The sequence below is a fragment of the Bison bison genome, unplaced genomic scaffold (genome assembly GCF_000754665.1).
Source record: "Bison bison bison isolate TAMUID 2011002044 unplaced genomic scaffold, Bison_UMD1.0 scf7180017864461, whole genome shotgun sequence".
NCBI lineage: Eukaryota > Metazoa > Chordata > Mammalia > Artiodactyla > Bovidae > Bison > Bison bison.
This window is the reverse complement of record NW_011495023.1, coordinates 2,280,952-2,301,356: the sequence shown is the minus strand read 5'-3', so window position 1 is coordinate 2,301,356 and position 20,405 is coordinate 2,280,952. Positions and strand designations below refer to the sequence as shown.

Here is a 20,405-nt window from a genome sequence, read left to right as displayed (position 1 = left end):
AAGGCGGTGGTTTAGGTCTCTCTGGGACCCTAGAAACCTTAATGAGTCCAATCAAGGGTGTGGGCAAAACAGGAGATTCTGTGGGCCGGAACCTGGGTACCAAAAACTGTAGGAAGCACAGAACTGAGATGAGGTCAGGAATTTCATTTGTCTTTCCTCCAAGCAAGGACACCAAGAGACACAATTGGCAACTAGCCTCTTAAGGTCACAGCTGTAGCTGAGCTGTGTGTTAGAGCAGTCTCAGTCTTTGAAAGTGGTTAGCTCTGTCTTAAATGCCTAGTATTCCCCAGCTGGAATAGCCAGTAAGTTTTAATGCCCTGATTCTCATCCTGGATTAATGTGTGTGTGTGTGTGTTCGTAAAATTGTCTAATGTTAAAATGCATCATTAATTTATTTTCCAGTGTCTAGGTTAGAATATAACTATGTGATATATATCAAATGAATTTCATGGCTACAGTCCAAATGTAACAAATGAATCATTTAAAACTGTTCGCATATTGTTGATGCCAAATTTTTCATTTTCTCCCTTTTTATAAATGCATCATATCTCAGCTCGAGATCAATCTATTAACCTTGAAAACATTTTGAGCTGGAATGAAGGTTAGCAGTGAACTTTGCGAACTTCCATGTGATATTAGTCATATTTAGCAATTATTATTGGCTTTGAGTAATGAGGAGTCAGTTGAGACAGGAATAGCAACGTGGTGGTTACCAATAAACCACACTTCAGAGGCCACAGGGAAAATGAAAGGCAAGCAGAATCAGGCTTTCTAAACCTCAGGCTTGTCTGCCACAACGCTCCTACCTTTTAAAAATAAAATTGAACAGCTTAGCAGCTATTCCGATGAATTACACATAAAATACTCTAGTAAAATCTTTGTTAGGAGATAAGGAATTCTGTTCAGCGGATTTGAAGGGCAACTGAAGATTTAAAAAAATGATGTGTCTGCCCTCTAAACCTCCACAGAGATGAGTCTGATGAATTTCCCAGGTGCCAGGACTGGGGGCTGTAATAAAATGGGAGGAACAATGGAGGCAGAAGCTAAGCAGTGTTATTTTTAAAATTAAAGTCCAAATAAATGTCTCAACTAAAAATGCCTTGGGAATACATAAATATGTTATCCTCTGGATGAATTTTATATTACATTATATTGATTTTAACACAATATAAAATATAATAGAGATGCTTTTGGGCTCACAACATGAAAGAACAGTTAATGATTTGCCCATATGGGACATATGAAAATACTTTCCTTAAATTCTTCTGCCACGTTTTATGGATAATCTACTTCCATACTACTAACGGTATGAAAGCTTGGTGGCATCAGTGGAACATTTTTCATCTCAATTATTTGTTAGACATAAGATTAAATGGTGTCATATTTACTGTAAAAGAACCTAACTTCATGGAATTTGAAAGTAAATTGTAGTTGTCTTATTTTATTAATTTGGAAATATTTCACATGGCAGTTCCCTCTCTTTGACCAAATTTCCTCATCTATAACAAGACAAGGTCGTACCTTCTTTACAGTCCTTTCTTCTCCTGGTGTTCATTGGTTCTTATTCTTTCCTAATTAGAATCTAATTATTGCTGTAGAACCACAGATAGCAGCTGAACATCGGTCTTTCTCTGAATAATCATATTTTATCTGCAGTCCTTAAAATGTGTATAATTGTGTAATATTACTCACAGAAGAAAGGAAGCATTAAATTTACCTTTAATGCCATAGGCCAAAAGTCAACTATATACTTCCAAATTGAATTGGGTTTTTAAGAAGTTGATTTCCTAGTATCTTAGCTTATCTTATTTTAAAGGAGAAATATATCAATTTACATTAATTTAAGAATTAATATAAAAAGAGTCAAGCCACAACTTTAAGCTATAAAATTGGGAAACTGGGGACTGGAGATGAATCACCTCTGGCAGAACAATGGAAAATGGAAAGTTACTTTCAGTAAATATACTCAATGACTTTTCCAGAGAAAAAGAAGTTAGCAAAGACCTGCTGACCCTCAAAGTTCTTCCAAGTGACCTAGAATCATGAGAATTTACCCAATTGAGCGAAGAGAGTTTCCAATTTTATTGGGAACCAGAAATTTTGCAACCAATTGCTTGCAAGTTTTTCCCCTTTCTTGTCTTTTGATTTTTCTAACTCCTACATTGTGTCAGCTGAAAAACATTCTGAGTCGCTATTGTAGAAGGAATGGGTGGGCCCATGTGATACAGTGTCCATGTATTCCACTGAGCATTTAATACATTCCTAGGTTCATTTTAGGTTCATCATTCAATTTCTCTTGAACTAAAAATCCCCAGCCCAGTGAAACTCCTTATAAAATGGAAAGAGTCTTCATTGCCAGAAAAGATCCAAATAGAGATCTTTGGAGATTTCAGGAATAAGTAATGGAACTAAGCTATTGAAGCCACAGAATACATTGATTTCCTCCCTAGGAAAAGGATCCAGAGTCAAAGGCAACTGTAAGAAGTTGCACATATCTTTGAGTGTTATTATGAAAGAAGACTGATTAAGCCTGGGGGAGCTGACTCATTGGAAAAGACTCTGATGCTGGGCAAGACTGGGGGCAGGAGGAGAAGGGGGCGACAGAGGATGAGATGGTTGGATGGCATCATCGACTTCAATGGACATGAGTTTGAGCAAGTTCCTGGAGATGGAGAAAGACAGGGAAGCCTGGTGTGCTGCAGTCCATGGGTCACAAAGAGTCAGACATGACTGAGCGACTGAACAATAACAACAACGCCAGTGGAGGACTTGAACTGATGTGGGTTTTATCTCCACAATTCTCAGGGACAGCAATAGGGGATTAACTCTCAGTTTAGTTGCTCAGTTGTGTCCAACTCTTTGCGATACCATGGACTGCAGCACATTAGACTTCCCTGTCCATCACCAACTCCCTGAGCTTGCTCAAACTCATGTCCATTGAGTTGGTGATGCCATCTATCTCATCCTCTGTCATCCCCTTCTCCTCCTGCCTTCAATCTTTCCCAGCACCAGGATCTTTTCCAAAGATTCAGTTCTTCACATCAGGTGACCAAAGTATTGGAGTTTCAGCTTCAGCATCAGTTCTTCCGATGAATATTCAGGACTGATTCCCTTTACGATTGACTGGTTTGATCTCCTTGCAGTCTAAGGGACTCTCGAGAATCTTCTCCAACAGCACAGTTCAAAAGCATCAATTCTTTGGTGCTAAGCTTTCTTTCTTTTTTGCCTTGAGAACCCCATGAACAGTATGAAAAGGATTAACTCTATTTAACCACAAACTTGTTTGAGGTTAGTATTTTACCAGGAACATGTTTATAAAGAAATATTAGAATTTACTCTTCTTCCTCCTTTGCGGCAAGTAACAATATACATGTTTTGCTTAACCTCTTCAGTGGTTTGGAAATGTTTTGGTTTAACTAGAGAGTACTTTATTAACGGCAGTTCATCTTACAGCTTTCTTCATGACTTGCCCTAAGAACAAAATTAAACTTCCTGAATTTGATTTCTCTAAAATATATCCACCAAATGCAATTGCCCTTTCTGTCAAATAAGCCCTTTCTGGTGTGTAAGTCTGAAGTGATTTTTTTCCCTCTCTCATTATGGTTGTTCCAAGACTCTTGACATTCTCTAAATCATCTTTCGCTCAGTACAAGAGGTCCATGAGGAAGTCAAGATCGATGGCAGACTTCATCTCTCTTGAATTTTAATGCAAATGTCGTTCCCCTAATCAAACAAAGGTTAAAAAAGGAAATCAAATTAGCTTATTACAAAAGCCAGCATAACTGAACTGACAAGAGAAATGCTTTCTGCATGAAAAGCCCTTAATCAATACCTTAAATAAGAATGTCACTGGAAAGAAGGGTTCATATGTGGTCAGTCATAATCTGCAAATCAATATGGTCTTTTTAATAAATATTTGACCACAACAGCTCAATAGGCATTGCCTGTAACAGTTCCTTTCTTTACACCAAAATGAAACAAAATTACAGCATAAATGTAATGTTTAGGGCATAACCTAAGCCGTGAGGGAATTCAAGCTTAGGGCTATTTCACCCTTTAATCATTGCATGTTAAGCATGGGAGAGATTCTCCTCAGAACCTTTTCTGGGATTCTAGTCCCCTACGTAATTTAGCTGTTCAAAAGTAAAATGATGTCAGAATATAGATTACTTATTAGAGCTAGGTGCAAGTTTCCTAGTCTAGGCTTAGTTTGGTTATCTGAAACTATTTAATCAAATATTATACATGCAATATAACTTCAAATTTTTAACTCAAATCTATAAAACTACAGTGATGTGGCAGATTACATTTTATAAGTTAGTATATTTTCATTATATTCAATCAAAACTGTAATCAGCTAATATCCAATAAGCACTTTCTGCATTTGGTAGCACCACATGTGCTAAGTGATAGGTTGTTGGCATTGCTACTGATGTGACCTGGAATCTTCCTCTTATTGGATGTGTGACCTTAGGTATGATCACTTAATTTTTTGTGCTCAGGCAGTCAGTCCGTTCAGTCACTCAGTCGTGTCCGACTCTTTGCAATCCCATGAATTGCAGCACGCCAGGCCTCCCTGTCTATCACCAACTCCCGGAGTTCACCCAGACTCACATCCATCGAGTCAGTGATGCCATCCAGCCATCTCATCCTCTGTCATCCCTTTCTCCTCCTGCCCCCAATCCCTCCCAGCATCAGAGTCTTTTCCAATGAGTCAACTCTTTGCATGAGGTGGCCAAAGTACTGGAGTTTCAGCTTTAGCATCATTCCTTCCAAAGAACACCCAGGACTGATCTCCTTTAGAATGGACAGGTTGGATCTCCTTGCAGTCCAAGGGACTCTCAAGGGTCTTCTCCAACGCCACAGTTCAAAAGCATCAATTCTTTGGCACTCAGCTTTCTCCACAGTCCAACTCACATCCATACATGACCACAGGAAAAACCATAGCCTTGACTAGACGGACCTTTGTTGGCAAAGTAATGTCTCTGCTTTTGAATATGCTATCTAGGTTGGTCATAACTTTCCTTCCAAGGAGTAAGCGTCTTTTAATTTCATGGCTGCAGTCACCATCTGCAGTGATTTTGGAGCCAAAAAAATAAAGTCTGACACTGTTTCCACTGTCTCCCTATCTATTTCCCATGAAGTGATTTTTTGTGCTAGAAAGTATGAATATGAATGGTGTGTACTTCAAAGGCCATTTTGGAGATTTAAAGCCATAATGTAGGTAAAGATGCTAACATTGGGTGTGGCCCATTGTAAATGATGATACACAGTAACTCTTATTATTAACTATTATTGAATTGTGATGATAAGCAAATAAAGAAATACAATTTAACACACAGTTCTGGTTTGAACAGCTCAATAAGACTCAGTAGAATTAAATAAAATTTACCTCTATGACAAACCTAGATGGCATATTAAAAAGCAGAGCCAAAAAAAAAAAAGCAGAGCCAGTACCTTGCCAACAAAGGTCCGTCTAGTCAAAGCTATGGTTTTTCCAGTAGTCATGTATGGATGTGAAAGTTGGACCATAAAGAAATCTGAGTGCTGAAGAACTGATGCTTTTGAAATGTGGTGTTGGAGAAGACTCCTGAGAGTTCCTTGAACTGCAAGGAGATCCAGCCAGTCAATCCTTAAGGAAATCAACTCTGAATATTCATTGGAAGGACTGATGCTGAAGCTGAAACTCCAATACTTTGGCTACCTTATGGGAAGAACCAACTGTTTGGAAAAGACCCTGATGCTGGGAAAGATTGAAGGCAGGAGGAGAAGGGGACAACAGAGGATGAGATGGTTGGATTGCATCACTGACTCGATGGACATGAGTTTGAGAAAGCTCCAGGACATGGTGAAGGACAGGGAAGCCTGGTGTGCTGCAGTCCATGGGGTCGAAAATAATCAGACACGACTGAGCAATTGAGCAACAACCTTGGAAAAACCTATCAGGTCATTGGAAATATTCAACTATAGTCTGTAATTTTACAATATTCCTTTGATTTGCTGTCTTTCCCTTTTGCCATCAAATAAGATAGTGGAAAATATTTTTTTAAAATTTTCCTTCAGTTCAGTTCAGTTGCTCAGTCACATCTGACTCTTTGCAACCACATGGACTACAGCATGCCAGGCTTCCTTGTCCATCACCAACTCCCGGAGTTTACTCAAACTCATGTCCATTGTGTCGGTGATGCCATTCAACCAACTCAACCTCTGTCATCCCCTTCTCCTCCTGCCTTCAATCTTTCCCAAATCAGGGTCTTTTCCAATAAGTTGGTTCTTCTCATCAGGTGGCCAAAGTATTAGAGTTTCAGTTTCAGCATCAGTCCTTCCAATGAATATTCAGGACTGATTTCCTTTAGGATGGACTGATTGGATATCCTTGCAGTCCAAGGGACTTTCAAGAGACTTCTCCAACATGACAGTTCAAAAGCATCAATTCTTCAGTGCTCAGCTTTCTTTATAGCCAAACTCTCACATCCATACATGACTACTGGAAAAACCATAGCTTTGACTAGATGGACCTTTGTTGGTAAAGTAATCTCTCCGGTTTTTAATATACTCTCTAAGTTGGTCATAGCTTTTCTTCCAAGGAGTAAGCGTCTTTTAATTTCATGGCTGCAGTCACCATCTGCAGTGATTTTGGAGCCCAAGAAAATAAAGTCTGTCACTGTTTCCATAGTTTCCCCATCTTTTTGCCATGGGGATCAGATGCCATGATCTTAGTTTTCTGAATGTTGAGTTTTAAGCCAACTTTTCACTCTCTTCTTTCACTTTCATCAAGAAGCTCTTTAGTTCCTCTTCACTTTGTGCCATAAGGGTGGTGTCATCTACATATCTGAGGTTATTGACATTTCTCCCCACAATCTTGATTCCAGCGTGTGCTTCCTCCAACCCAGCATTTCGCATGATGTACTCTGCATGTAAGTTAAATAAGCAGGGTGACAATATATAGCCTTGACATACTCCTTTCCCAATTTGGAACCAGTCTGTTGTTCCATGTCCAGTTCTAACTGTTGTTTCCTGGCCTGGATACAGATTTCTCAGGAGGCAGGTCAGGTGGTCTGGTATTTCCATCCAGAATTTCCGAAGTCAAAGGCTTTGGCATGGTCAAAAAAGCAAAAGTAGATGTTTTTCTGGAACTCTCTTGCTTTTTCAATGATCCAGTAGATGTTGGCAATTTGATCTCTGGTTCCTCTGCCTTTTCTAAATCCAGCTTGAACATCTGGAAACTCACGGTTCATGTATTGTTGAAGCCTGGCTTGGAGAATTTTGAGTATTACTTTGCTAGCATGTGAGACGAGTGCAATTATGTGGTAGTTTGAACATTCTTTGGCATTGCCTTTCCTTGGGATTGGAATGAAAACTGACATTTTCCAGTCCTGTGGCCACTGCTGAGTTTTCCGTATTTGCTGACATAATGAGTGCAGCACTTTCATGGCATCATCTTTTAGTATTTGAAACAGCTCAACTGGAATTCCATCACCTCCACTAGCTTTGTACAGAGTGATGCTTCCTAAGGCCCACTTGACTTTGCATTCCAGGATGTCTGGCTCTACGTGAGTGATCACACCATCATGGTTATCTGGGTCATGAAGATATTTTTTTGTAATAGTTCTGTGTATTCTCGCCACCTCTTCTTAATATCTTCTGCTTTTGTTAGGTCCATACCATTTCTGTCCTTTGTTGATCTTATCTTTGCATGAAATGTTCCCTTGGTATTTCTAATTTTCTTGAAGAGACCTTTAGTCTTTCTCATTCTATTGTTTTCCTCTATTTCTTTGCACTGATCGCTGAGGAAGGCTTTCTTATCTCTCCTTACTATTCTTTGGAGCTCTGCATTCAAATGGGTATATCTTTTCTTTTCTCCTTTGCCTTTAGCTTCTCTTCTTTTCTCAGCTATCTGTAAGGCCTCCTAAGACAACCATTTTGCTTTTTTGTATTTCTTTTTCTTGGGGATGGTCTTGATCACTGCCTCCTGTACAATGTCACGAACCTCTGTCCATAGTTCTTCAGGCATTCTGTCTATCAGATCTAATCCCTTGAATCTGTTTGTCACTTCTACTGTATAATCATAAGGGATTTGATTTAGGTCATACCTGAATTGTCGAGTAGTTTTCCCTACTTTCTTCAATTTAAGTCTGAATGTTGCAATAATGAGTTCATAATCTGAGCCATGTCAGCTCCTGGTCTTGTTTTTGCTGACTGTATAGAATTTCTCCATCTTTGGCTGTAAAGAATATAATCAATCTGATTTTGGTGTTGACTGTCTGGTGGGTCCATGTGTAGAGTCTTCTCTTGTGTTGTTGGAAGAGGTATTTGCTATGACCAGTGCGTTCTTTTGGCAAAACTCTTGTTACCCTTTGACCTGCTTCGTTTTGTATTCCAAGGCCAAATTTGCCTGTTACTCCCAGTAGCTCTTGACTTCCTACTTTTGCATTCCAGTCCCCTAGAATGAAGAGGACATCTTTTTTGGGTATTAGTTCCAGAATGTCTTGTAGGTCTTCATAGAACCGTTCAACTTCAGCTTCTTCAGCATTACTGGTCAGGGCATAGACTTGGAATACTGTAATACCGAATGGTTTGCCTTGGAAACGAACAGAGATTATTCTGCCATTTTTGAGATTGCATCCAAGTACTGCATTTCAGACTCTTTTGTTAACTATGACGGCTACTCCATTTCTTCTAAGGGATTCTTGCCCACAGTAGTAGATATAATGGTCATCTGAGTTAAATTCACCCATTCCAGTCTGTTTTAGTTCACTGAATCATAAAATGTCGATGTTCACTCTTGCCATCTCCTGTTTGCCTTGATTCATGGACCTAACATTCCAGGTTCCTATGCAATATTGTTCTTTACAGCATTGGACTTACTCCATCACCCATCACATCCACAACTGGGCATTGTTTTTGCTTTGGCTCTGTCTCTTCATTCTTTCTGAAATTTTTTCTCCACTCTTCTCCAGTAGTATTTTGGGCACCCACCAACCTGGGGGGGGAGTTCATCTTTCAGTGTCATACTTTTGGCCTTTTCATATTGTTCATGGGGTTCTCAAGGCAAGAATACTGAAGTGGTTTACAATTCTCTTCTCCAGGGGACCACGTTTTGTCAGAACTCTTTGCCATAACCTGTCTTGGGTGGCCCTACTCAGCATGGCTCATAGTTTCATTGAGCTAGACAAGGCTGTGGTCCATGTGATCAATTTGGTTAATTTTCTGTGACTGTGGTTTTCATTCTGCCTGCCCTCTGATGGATAGGGTTAAGAGGCTTATGGAAGCTTCCTGATGGGAGAGACTGACTGGGGGGGAAACTAGTTCTTGTTCTGATTGGCGGGGCCATGTTCAATAAATCTTTAATCCAATTTTCTATTGATGGGCAGGGCTGTGTTCCCTCCCTGTTGCTTGACCTGAGGCCAAAGGATGGTGGAGGTAATGAAGATAATGGCAACTTCCTTCAAAAGGTCCGCTGCACGCACTGCTGCACTCAGTGCCCCAACCCTGCAGCAGGCCACCGCTGACACACGCCTCTGCCAGAGACTCCTGGACACTCACGGGCAAGTCTGGATCAGTTTCTTGTGGGATCACTGCTCCTTTCTCCTGGGTCCTGGTGTGCACAAGGTTTTGTTTGTGCCCTCCAAGAGTCTGTTTCCCCAGTCCTGTGTAAGTTCTGTTGGTTCTATGGTGGGGTAAATGGCGACCTCCTCCAAGAGGGCTTATGCCATACCCAGGTCTGCTGCACCCAGAGCCCCTGTCCCTGCAGCAGGCCACTGCCCTGGTACTTCCACAGGAGACACTCAGACACAATTCTGGCTCAGTCTCTGTGGGTTGGGCGTGCATTTTGTGCCCTTCCCGGATCTGAGCAGCTCAGACAACCAGGTGCTTGGCAAGTGCACTGTCCTAGGTGGGCCATGCATCTTAGTCACCTCCGTGGTCCCGGCTGCTCGGTTTTACAGGTGCCCCATGAGAGCACTGTCTCAGGTGTGCTGTGTGTCTCCTCTGGAGAGCTGATCTCAGGCTGTGACCCTCCTGGCAGATGTCAGCCACCCAGGATCTCAGGAAGATGTGGTTAGCAGCTGGGAGCCTGCTCATGGTTTGGTTGAAGATGCCTGCATCTCTGGGGCTGAGATTGCAGCAGCCCCTTGCCTTCTGGCTCTGGCTGTTGCAAGTCTGCCTCTCTGCCTCTGGGTGGGCAGGGGCTGGTATGCAGCTGGCTAGCTCTCCTTTGGTATTTGCTCAGTCCTTTGTTCTGTGAGTGGGCCAGGCTGCATGTTAGCTTGTTAGGTTAGAGCCTTTCACAGGAAAATTCTCTTTTCTGCAGTTGTGGTTAGGCATGTATTCTGTGGGTTTTTTTTTTTTTCCAGGTTATGTTGCCTTCTGAGATTCCAAAACTCCCCATAGATCCACCTGTGAGAGGGTTTCCTACTGTGTGAAAACTTCTCCTCCTTCACAACTCCCTCCCTAGGACAGGTCTCCATCCCTAACTCTTTTGTCTCTTTTTGTCTTTTACATTTTGCCCTACCTCCTTTTGAAGGGAATGGGCTGCCTTTCTGGGTGCCTGGTGTCCTGTGCCAGTGTTCAGAAGTTGTTTTGTGGAAGTTGCTCAGCATTCAAATGATCTTTTGATGAATTTGTGGGGGAGAAAGTGGTGTCCTCGTCTTATTCTTCCACCATCTTGAACTGATAATTAAAAAAAACCCTCATAATGTCTCATTAGAGAAGTTCAAAAAACCAAAAAAGCAAAGGGTATAAACATTGTTCCAAAGATTCTGCATATAAAGTTATTCTACACACTGAGTACATAGCCTTTCTTACTTTGTCCCTCTTTTTTGAGATATAATTTTCTTTTATTCTCTCATAGCAGTTTCTTTCTTAGAGAAGCTTTACAGGGACTTCTGTGGTGGTCCAGTGGCTAAGACTCTGCTCCCGATGCAGGGGGTCCAGGTTTGTTCCTTGGTCAGGAAGTTAGATCCCATGTACCACAACTAAGACCTGGCACAGCCAAGTAAATAGATGTATTTTTTTAAAGTTTTACAAAGCATTTTCCTTAAAAAACCTTGGATTTCTTAGTCTTGATATGCATGATCAATAAATGCTTTTCCTCCTACACTTGAAAAAATATATGCTACTCTCTATATATGGAATCTAGAAAGATGGGACTGATGAACCTATTGATACAGGGCAACAGTGGAGAAGCAGACACAGAGAACAGACTTACGGACGCTGGCAGTGGGAGGAAGGAGAGGGTGGGATGAACGGAGAAAGTAACATGGAAGCATATACACTGCTGCTGCTAAGTCGCTTCAGTCGTGTCCGACTCTGTGCAACCCCATAGACGGAAGCCCACCGGGCTCCCCCGTCCCTGGAGTTCTCCAGGCAACAACACTGGAGTGGGTCGCCATTTCCTTCTCCAGTGCAGGAAAGTGAAAAGTGAAAGTGGTGTCACTCAGTCATGTCCAACTCTTAGTGACCCCATGGACTGCAGCCTACCAGGCTCCTCCGTCCATGGGATTTTCCAGGCAAAAGTACTGGGGTGGGGTGCCATTGCCTTCTCCGAGCATATACACCACCATGTGTAAAATAGATAACCAATAGGAATTTTCTGTGTGACTCAGGGAACTCAAACTGGGCCTCTGTAACAACCTAGAGGGGTGGGATCGGGTGGGAGGTGAGAGGGAGGCTGAAGAGGGAGGAGACACGTGTGTACCTAAGGCTGACTCATGCTGATGTACGGCAGAGGCCAACACGACATTGTGAAGCAATTTTCCTTCAATTCAAAATAAATGTTTGGGGAAAAAAATATGCTATTCTCATCTTTCTGAGACAATTTTGAAGTGGTTTCTTCATAAAGTAGGCCTTTCTCTCAGTAGCAAAGGACCAGACAAAGAAGAGCCCAGGGTAAATTTACACATCAAAAACCAACCACCTGGCAAGACGAGGAGGCCTCTTACTGCTGGTGCTACTGCTCATTCATTTAATTACTCTTAGGTGACCATGTCAAACTTTCTAGACAGGATCCTCAGGAGCTAAGTGCTTTGAATGTTTGAACTATATTAGTTAATGTAAAACCAGTGTCCTTGAGTGTTAGAGATAGTGTTCCAGTGAATTATAAAATATGCTAATTAAAATACAATGTTTTTTTAATGGGATTCTTTCTTGATCTATTAAGATACCTAATTTAGGGCCATGCATACATTGGCACTATGACTTTTCAAATGAAGAAAAGTGATGATGGTGCAATAATTTCTAGTGTACAGAGTGCTCTATTTAATCATTCCCACATTTATTATCTGACTTAACGCTCACAGCTATCTTATGAAATAGGTATTATTTTTCACATTTTACAGAACAGGAAAATGGAGCTATGAGCATTCAAGGATGTGTCCCAAGTTATACAGCTAGAAAATTATCAGAACAAGACTTTAACCTTGGCTCCTTAGTTTCAAATGTTTCCTTCTTTCCCATTATATAACACTGGTGAAAACTTCCTAACTTTTAAAAATATGTGACAAGACGAAACATCTCAGAGATCAAAGACAGAAATGATTGATACAATTGTGTGCTAGTGATTTTCTAGTAACACTATTTTAAATTTTCATGTACTATATGATTTTGAGGCAAAATCCTTGCTTCAACATATTGGCATTTGAGGCCCATATAGATGTTCTGTTTCTACTTTTAAACCAAAAAAGGATCAGAAAAATTTATAGAATCAGAAAAATGAATAGAAAAATTTGCATTGCTCATTACAAGCTTCCTATAGTAAACTATTTTGTGAGTAATCATGATGTTCAGAACTTTAGCATTTCCACTTGTCTTGTGAATTTAAGATGCTCTAAAGTAATGAAGGGTGACCTATTGAAACTGGCAGGTTAGACATCAAGTAATTAGATTTGTTCCAGAACTTATCTATTTCTGAGAAACAATTGCAAGCTTAGTCCCATGTGGGATGAGTCCTGTTTGCTTTCTGGACTCTAATTTCGATAAATCAAGGTCATTTCACTTAGCCTATGTTCTTTAAAACAGTAGTCCCCAACATTTTTGGCACCAGGAAACAGTTTTGTGGAAGACAATTTTTCCATGGACTGGGGTGGTGGAGGGTTGGTTTCAGGATGATTCAAGCGCATTACATTTATTATGCATTTTATTTCTATTATTGTTACATCAGCTCCACCTCTGATCATTAGGCATGAGATCCAGGAGGTTGGGGATCCCTTCTTTAAAACACATACACCTTCCAGAAGGGCATTGCTTTCTTTAGCACAGGGCATAACAAATGAATTATTACTAGTTAGGGTTCTTATTGTGAAATGCCAGAGAGAAGAAGACAAGGGCTTCCCTGTGGTTAGGGATTGAAAGAATCCACCTGCAACGCTAGAGACGTAGGAGACACAGGTTCTATCCCTGGGTCGGAAAGATTCCCTTGAGGAGGAAATGACAACCCACTGCAGTATTCTTGCCTGGAGAACCCCACGGACAGAGGAGCCTAGCAGGCTACAGTCCATGGGGTTGCAAAGAGTTGGACATAACTGAGCGACTGAGCATGAGCACAAGAGAGAAGGGCATTCATAGATTTGCTGTGGAAATGAAGGTATTCTGATGTCAAGGATAGAATCAGTGCTCCAAATATCTGGTTTCTGGATGTGATGCTGAAAGAGCAGAAAGAAAATGAGTGAGCTGAACTCTGTCTGGCCTCTGGGCTTCCAGACAATGCAGAGGAAGTTTGCATGTGAATGTCTGAATTAGTCGAAGGCCTCCATCAATCAATCAATAAATAGCAGTCACACCCTAGTAGGTGTGCAACATCATGTTCCAGACTATGGGAAATAGATGCACGTGAATAAACAAAAACTCATACCTCAAGAGATGTATAGCCTAATGAGGACGTTTCAATATACTAGAGAGCCACCAATGAGAGGCCTTCAGTGGGCGGAGAGGCGTAGCGGGGAGGTTCAGTTTTCTTTGCTTGAGTTCAACCAGCATTGAGGAATTGCTCAGCTTTGGAAGGTTCCCAGTGTCAAATGGAGCAGTGTGGCCCAGGGAAATGGACAGAAAGTGCCAGTGATGGTCCTGGGTGATTGAGAACACACACTTTCCCTGAAGCCAGCTCCTGGTTGGCAGATGTCCGTGTGTGCTTAGTCACTCAGTCGTGTCCAGCCCCTTTACGACCCCATGGATTGTATAGCTCTGCCAGGCCATGGACTGTTAGCCCCACCAGGCTCCTCTGTCCATGGAATTCTCCAGACAAGAATATTGGAGTGGGTAACCATTCTCTTCTCCAGGGGATCTTCCCAACCCAGGAATCAAACCTAGGTCTCCTGTCTCGCAGGCAATTCTTTACCGTCTGAGCCACCAGGAAACCAGACCTACCGTTCCTCAAACAGGAGATTATATACCTCTACAGGATTCTTCAACTCTCTCCAGAAGCAATAGTTTGAAAATGTAGCTAGATTGTCCTTCAGACCTGGGGTAAGAGAACAAACGTGCTTCATTGTAAAATGGAATCGATGATCCCCTGGTAAAGGACAGGAATTCCTGCTGCAGAGCCAGGGCCAGTGGTCAGCTTGTCGCTTCCTAGGTGGTAGACAGGGGTTCAGGATCATACATGAATTTGACCTCCACCCTTCTCGTGAAGGGGCCCAGGCCGAGCTCTCTAGAGACAGGGTTTAAGGGCAATTTGAACACCTCTTTCCTGGTCTCCAGGCCCTCTGAAGAGCGTCTGAAGGCCCTTGGGCTCATGACGCTGGTCTCCCCTCTGAGTCTTGGATGGGCCCCCAAGCATGGTTTGTGGGAGGCCCAATTTCCATACTCAGGCTGTTTTCTCCACTCCTGCCTGGTGAGGGAAGCAGGAATCCTCTCAGCACCACGTTTTACATAATGTGATGCATAATGAAAACACATTTTCATGGTATGGGGAAAAATGCAAAAGGTGGTTGTGCCATTTTATTCAGCAGAGAGAACTAAATATATATGTTTCTTTTTTTTTTTTTTCAGTGAATCATTCCTGTGATCTATTTTTCTGACTGCAAAACATCAAACTGTTAAGGAATTATAAATAGCATGCGAATCAATCTGTGGCCTTGCTTCATGCAGGTTCTTTAAATCCCAGTAATGATTTAACAGGCAAACATGCCCAGCTCACCTGCCCGGGTGAAGTGCAGTGATTCTCCTGCTGAGCGGTGAGTGATTTCTTCCCTTGTTCCAACTGGGTGCTACGGTTCTTTTTTTTTTTTTGCCTCGTTACTGATCCTACACGTCTTTCCAGTAGCTTCTGTTTATCTTGTGCATTGGATATGCCTCTGGTGATTTTCTTTCTGCCTTGTTTGCTGGGGTGGCGTCTGGAAATGTGATCAGGCAGAGGGTGAACAGCCTCACAGAAGCGTCCTGCTTTCCAAACGAGCCACGGGTTGCAGAGATCTCAGGGGCTTCCTCCACCAATAAAACATAGAACCAGTCTTGCCACTAAAGCACAATTCAGGATTGTATTTATAATGGAGATATAATTTGTATCTGGTGAATAAATAATATCATAGCTGGACTGGACTCCACACACTTTTTCCCTTTCATAATTTTTGTGTTAAAGGCATAATGCAGAAAAAAGCCTTGTCAAAGCAAGCACAAGAATTCCAGGTTTGCTCACTGGCTCGGCTGATGAGGGATGCCAGGTTTGGTGAGTAGGTATGGAAGTTTTCAATCCATTCAGATTCTGCTCTTTAAAACTGGTTTGGAAACTACCTCAACCAAATGAATTGAGATGAACACGGTGAGGAACATAATCTGTGCGTAAGCAAAATATCCGAGCCCAAGCTGAATATATCCTGTGCTTAGATTGTTTATAACCCAGTGTTGGCTTGAACCTCGGCTTACATGTGAAGAGGTTTTACCCTGTGGTGTGTGCTCTCCGTGGGTCCTTGTGCTCTTGGGCAGCAACTTCTCTGAGAGCCGTGGCACCAGTGACCTTACTGCTTCTGGACATTGCTCTGTGTGCTGATTCTTCGTGGCTCCACCTGTACAAGCTCTGCCAAATCTCCAGAACTGGTCCTCCTCCACGGATTGCCCCCCAGGATGGTCGGCGCCCAGCTATCATGAGGCTCAGGGAGAAAACAGATGTTCTGTCCACATCCTAGGCTAAGGTCCACTCCAGAGCCCTTGATTCCTGTCCCAGAATTGACTCTCTTTTCTCAATAACTAGCCAGAGAAATATCCACTACCCATAGAGACAGCCCATTCTTACACACAGGTGTGTAACAGCTTGATATCAGTTTCTTTTGGATTATTTATTCATTAGTAATGTCTTTCATGATAGTTGATACCAAGTCCATGCTGGGCTGTGCCAAACCCTGGCCAGGTGTTTTCCATGCAGTCTCTTCTGGTGGGAAGAATGGTCTGGTAGGAAATACAGTTTCTTTCTATCTTGTGCTAAGTCTCCAACCTAGGTTTTCCACAATTTCCAGAGCACACTGCCCTCTGAAGTTACACAGAGCTGAGAGACATTGACAGAACCCTTTCCTCAGTATCCCCCACCAAAAGGCAAGAAATTCTTAAATGGCCTTGGCTCAATTAATTCTAGTAATGTTTCAGTTCTTCAAGCAAATTATCTTCTCAATATTACAACTGCGTTCATGTCAATGGTTATGTCCAAATACTAGGAAAAATAACAGAGTATCTTCCTTTAGATCTAAAAAATTAAAGGAATAGAGACTTTTTACCAAACAAGAGCTAGCCTTGAAAAAGGTGAATACACATCTTCAAACTTTTTATAGATAGAAATTCTTTGTGGCTTAGAATGGTTCCTTTTTCCAGATTCTAAACTCCAAGTTGCAAAACAGATAATACAAACTTTGATAAATCACCATGCAATGAGCTTAATAAGAGAAAAATGTTCTGTGTATGTTGTTAAGCACCTTTTTTTCCTACTTGGGTTACTTGAGGAATATGAATTAAAAGAAAAGGGATCAGAGCCAAGGGGTTAGTGTATAGGGGTGAGTTGAGAGGAAAACCTAAACATACATTGAGCATCAGCTGTGTTCAATGCTGTGCTAGATAATTTACATGTTTTATTCTGTTCCTCAACCATCCTGTGATTTAGTGAATATTATAGTCCTTGATGGATAAGAATAAAATATAAGCTTGAGGAGATTCCCTGGTGGTCCAGTGGTTAAGACTCTAAGCTTCCAGTGCAGGGAGAGCGGGTTCAAACACTGGTCAAGAAACTAAGAGCCCATTCACCATGCGGCACAGCCAAAAATAAAAAAAATTTTTTAATGTAGGCTTAAGGATTTTAAATCTCTCATGCAGGCTCACACAACTTGTTTGTATATGTAGACCTTGGACTCAACAAAGTCTGTAAGATTCCAAATCTTTGCTCTCTCCATGACTATTTTAGAGAATATGTATATCAAGCTATGGAAGCCTGGTTGGATTCCCTTCATCCCAGAGACCGCTGCATACACTTTGTTGGCCAAAACAAACATCACCCTGTACCTTGGCCAATTCAGACTCTAGTAATTCATTCATCTGAATTCTCAGGATGTGCCAGACACAGTAGGGGCTGGAGACACAGAAGCCGGTGTTAGTTGCTCAGTTGTGTCTGACTCTTTGCAACCCCATAGACTGTAGCCCACCAGGCTCCTCTGTCCATGGAATTCTCCAGGCAAGTATACTGGAGTGGTTGCCATTCCCTTCCCTAGGGGATCTTCCCAATCCAGGAATTGAACCTGGATCTCCTGCATCAGAGGCAGATTCTTTAGCCACCAGGGAAGCCTGTGTCAGTGGGGGAAGTCATTCTAGCACAAAGCACTTCTAAGTCTCCTGACATCACACTACACCCCTGGCTGCTGATCCCAGACCAGTCACCCTGAGAAAAGACATGAGGTTGCAGCCTTGGATCATTTGGGCGCATTAAGAGAACTTGAACATGAAGACTCTCCCAGGATTATTTGCTATTTTCCACATTCTCACCGTCTTTTCTGTAACTGTGTAATTGACTGTGGATTTTTCATTGTAGAAGGGTATTTTCAGTCAGGAGAATATAGTCAGGGAAAAAAGGAGGTGAAGGAAGAGATTTATGAGGCTTTCAGGAAACTTACAGGAAAATCCCCTAAAAAGTCATCATTTGTTATTCTTAGTATCGACTTGTTAAAAGTGAATCTCATTACCTTTGTTTTATCTGGCATGTTTATGGAAAATGTTTATTTATTAATGAATTTTCCTAAAGCAAATGCAATAGACACGTAAGGGCATGCTCATGATCACTTAGCTGTGCAGCTGTGTATATTTATTACTGGTCTTTAGAGACTGTTCAGAAATGGAGGGTTCCAGGAAAACAACCCCAAAGCATTCAACTTCTTAAAATGCATGCATTCCATGAATCATTTATTCAAGGAAATAAGAAGCAAATATATTTTGAGTTTGTCTGTGATCAAAAATAATCTTCCTCAGCATCTTTCCCAGAATTGTCCAGAACAATGTTCTTTCCCTTCCAAGAGATGCATGTGGCTCTGAGGCCCTGGTTCAAAGAGGTGTCAGAGTTTGCTCTCCATCAGCTTGATCTGGTCACATGAGAGCACGGAGGAAGCCCATCCATGATCTCCTTTTTGGGTCCTTGCACTTCCTGCTCCTTCCACTCTTACAGGTGTGTTGGGCATCCTGGAATTCCATAAAGGGAAAGTGAAAGTGAAGTCGCTCAGTCGTGTCCGACTCTTTGCGACCCCATAGACTGTAGCCCTCCAGGCTCCTCTGTCCATGGGCTTTTCCAGGCAATACTACTGGAGTTAAGTGATCCCTAAAGGAGCGGGAGACACCACCTATGAAACGCAGTCATGCAAACCAAGACTGTCACACAGGAAGGGGTCTGCAGGCCGTGTCATCACTAGCTCCCTTTTTCTACAGATTTGGAGGCTGAGAGCCAGAGAGGGTCACCTGACCTGTCTGTGGTCACCTGGTAATAACCAGAAAAGCTGAGACTCTGACCAGGGTCTTTCCCCCATTCCATACTGAGCTGGGGGATGTCAGGGACTTCATCTGATCTAAATTTCTGTCTCACATGAAAGAGAAGCAATCACAGACTGGGTCTGAAACTCTGAGAACATGCCGGGTACCTCCCGGGTGGATCAGTAACACTTGTCATCAGAAATCCCAGGAAGAAGGGAGAAACACGTGTTTGAATGAAGTATATTCATAAAGAGTAAACACGTGGTGCACATTATGGAGAGAGTGCCCTGCAGCAAGGTCTAGGCAGGGCTTCTTGCCTTAAAACCACAAGCTGAGGACTTAGTGCTCTGGCATCCACAGTTACCCCTGGGCTTTGCTTCACTGACCAGCAACACCTCACAATGAGAAGGCTGTTTCTTGGGTGCTGGAGTCTGACTGTAGGCCTGGCCTATTCCAAGCTGTGATCTTTTGCTCTCATTTTTTTCTTTTTCCTTTTTTTATTTTTAGGATGGTGCCAACATGGATATTCTCATTAGGCCCTGTGTTTCTACATGTGTGTGGGTTCCTGAAACAGCTCTCCTTTCCTTCCCTGGATAAATTCTGATAAGCTGGCAGTTCAACATATCCAGTATCTACCTCTTACTGTCCTGGAAGCTCGGGAAGGCTGAAGAAGAGACACAGCACAATAGATTCTTGGGCTGAATTTGACTGGCAGACATACTTCATTTGACTCAAAGAGTATTTAAAATATTTTGAGACAATGTTTAAAAACTGGTGGCCTCATATGAGAACCTGGATTTGGAGTATGTCTTGTTAAATAAAAAAAATCAGCCAATCTGTCCATGCTGAGCCACAGTTCCCTGTGGCAGAATCGTCAGGGTCTGAGCCCTGTGGATGAGCCAAGCATTCTCTCACTGAGGTTTGCCATATATCTTCATGACAGCAATCTGGGTTTACAACGATTATTGAAGAGGAAACAATAAAAGCCACTAAACTGCATCTCCACCAGAATTTGAATATTCTTTTATTTACCCACTTACAAATACTTGTTAAAACCTGACTCCATGCTGGAACCTGTTCTAATATTGGGGGAATGATTTTCCTGGTGGTTCTGACGGTAAAGAATCCGCCTACAATGCAGGAGACCGGGGTTCAATCCCGGGGTGGGAAGATTCCCTGGAGAAGAGAATGGCAAACCATGAAGCGTTCTTGCCTGGAGAATTCCATGGACAGAGGAACCTGGAGGGCTACAGTCCACGGGGTCGCAAAGAGTCAGACATGGCTGAGCAACTAACACTTTCACTTTCACAGTGAAGCACACAGATAAGGTTCGAACCTGTAGAGGAACCTGCAGTCTAGGAGGAGAAAGAATTGAGCAAAGCATGATTACTGGAAGAAGCCAAAGATACCAAACTGTGCTCCACAGAGAACTACAACTGAGCTATCTGATGGGGACTTCAGAGAGGAACCCAGGAAGGCAT

At 42.1% G+C, this 20,405-nt stretch overlaps 1 long non-coding RNA gene across 2 annotated transcripts in view; it reads left to right on the top strand.

The window, feature by feature from the left end:
• The window catches only part of LOC105002989, a 21,810-nt gene extending 1,704 nt beyond the window's left edge, over nt 1–20,106 (top strand). The window contains exons 2-4 of one of the 2 annotated variants that reach the window (XR_827051.1): nt 14,321–14,460; nt 14,986–15,170; nt 19,432–20,106. This is a non-coding gene — a long non-coding RNA (uncharacterized LOC105002989). The remainder of the gene's footprint in view (nt 1–14,320; nt 14,461–14,985; nt 15,171–19,431) is intronic. The other variant, XR_827052.1, reaches the window with a different exon arrangement.
• The last annotated feature ends 299 nt before the right edge of the window (nt 20,107–20,405 follow it).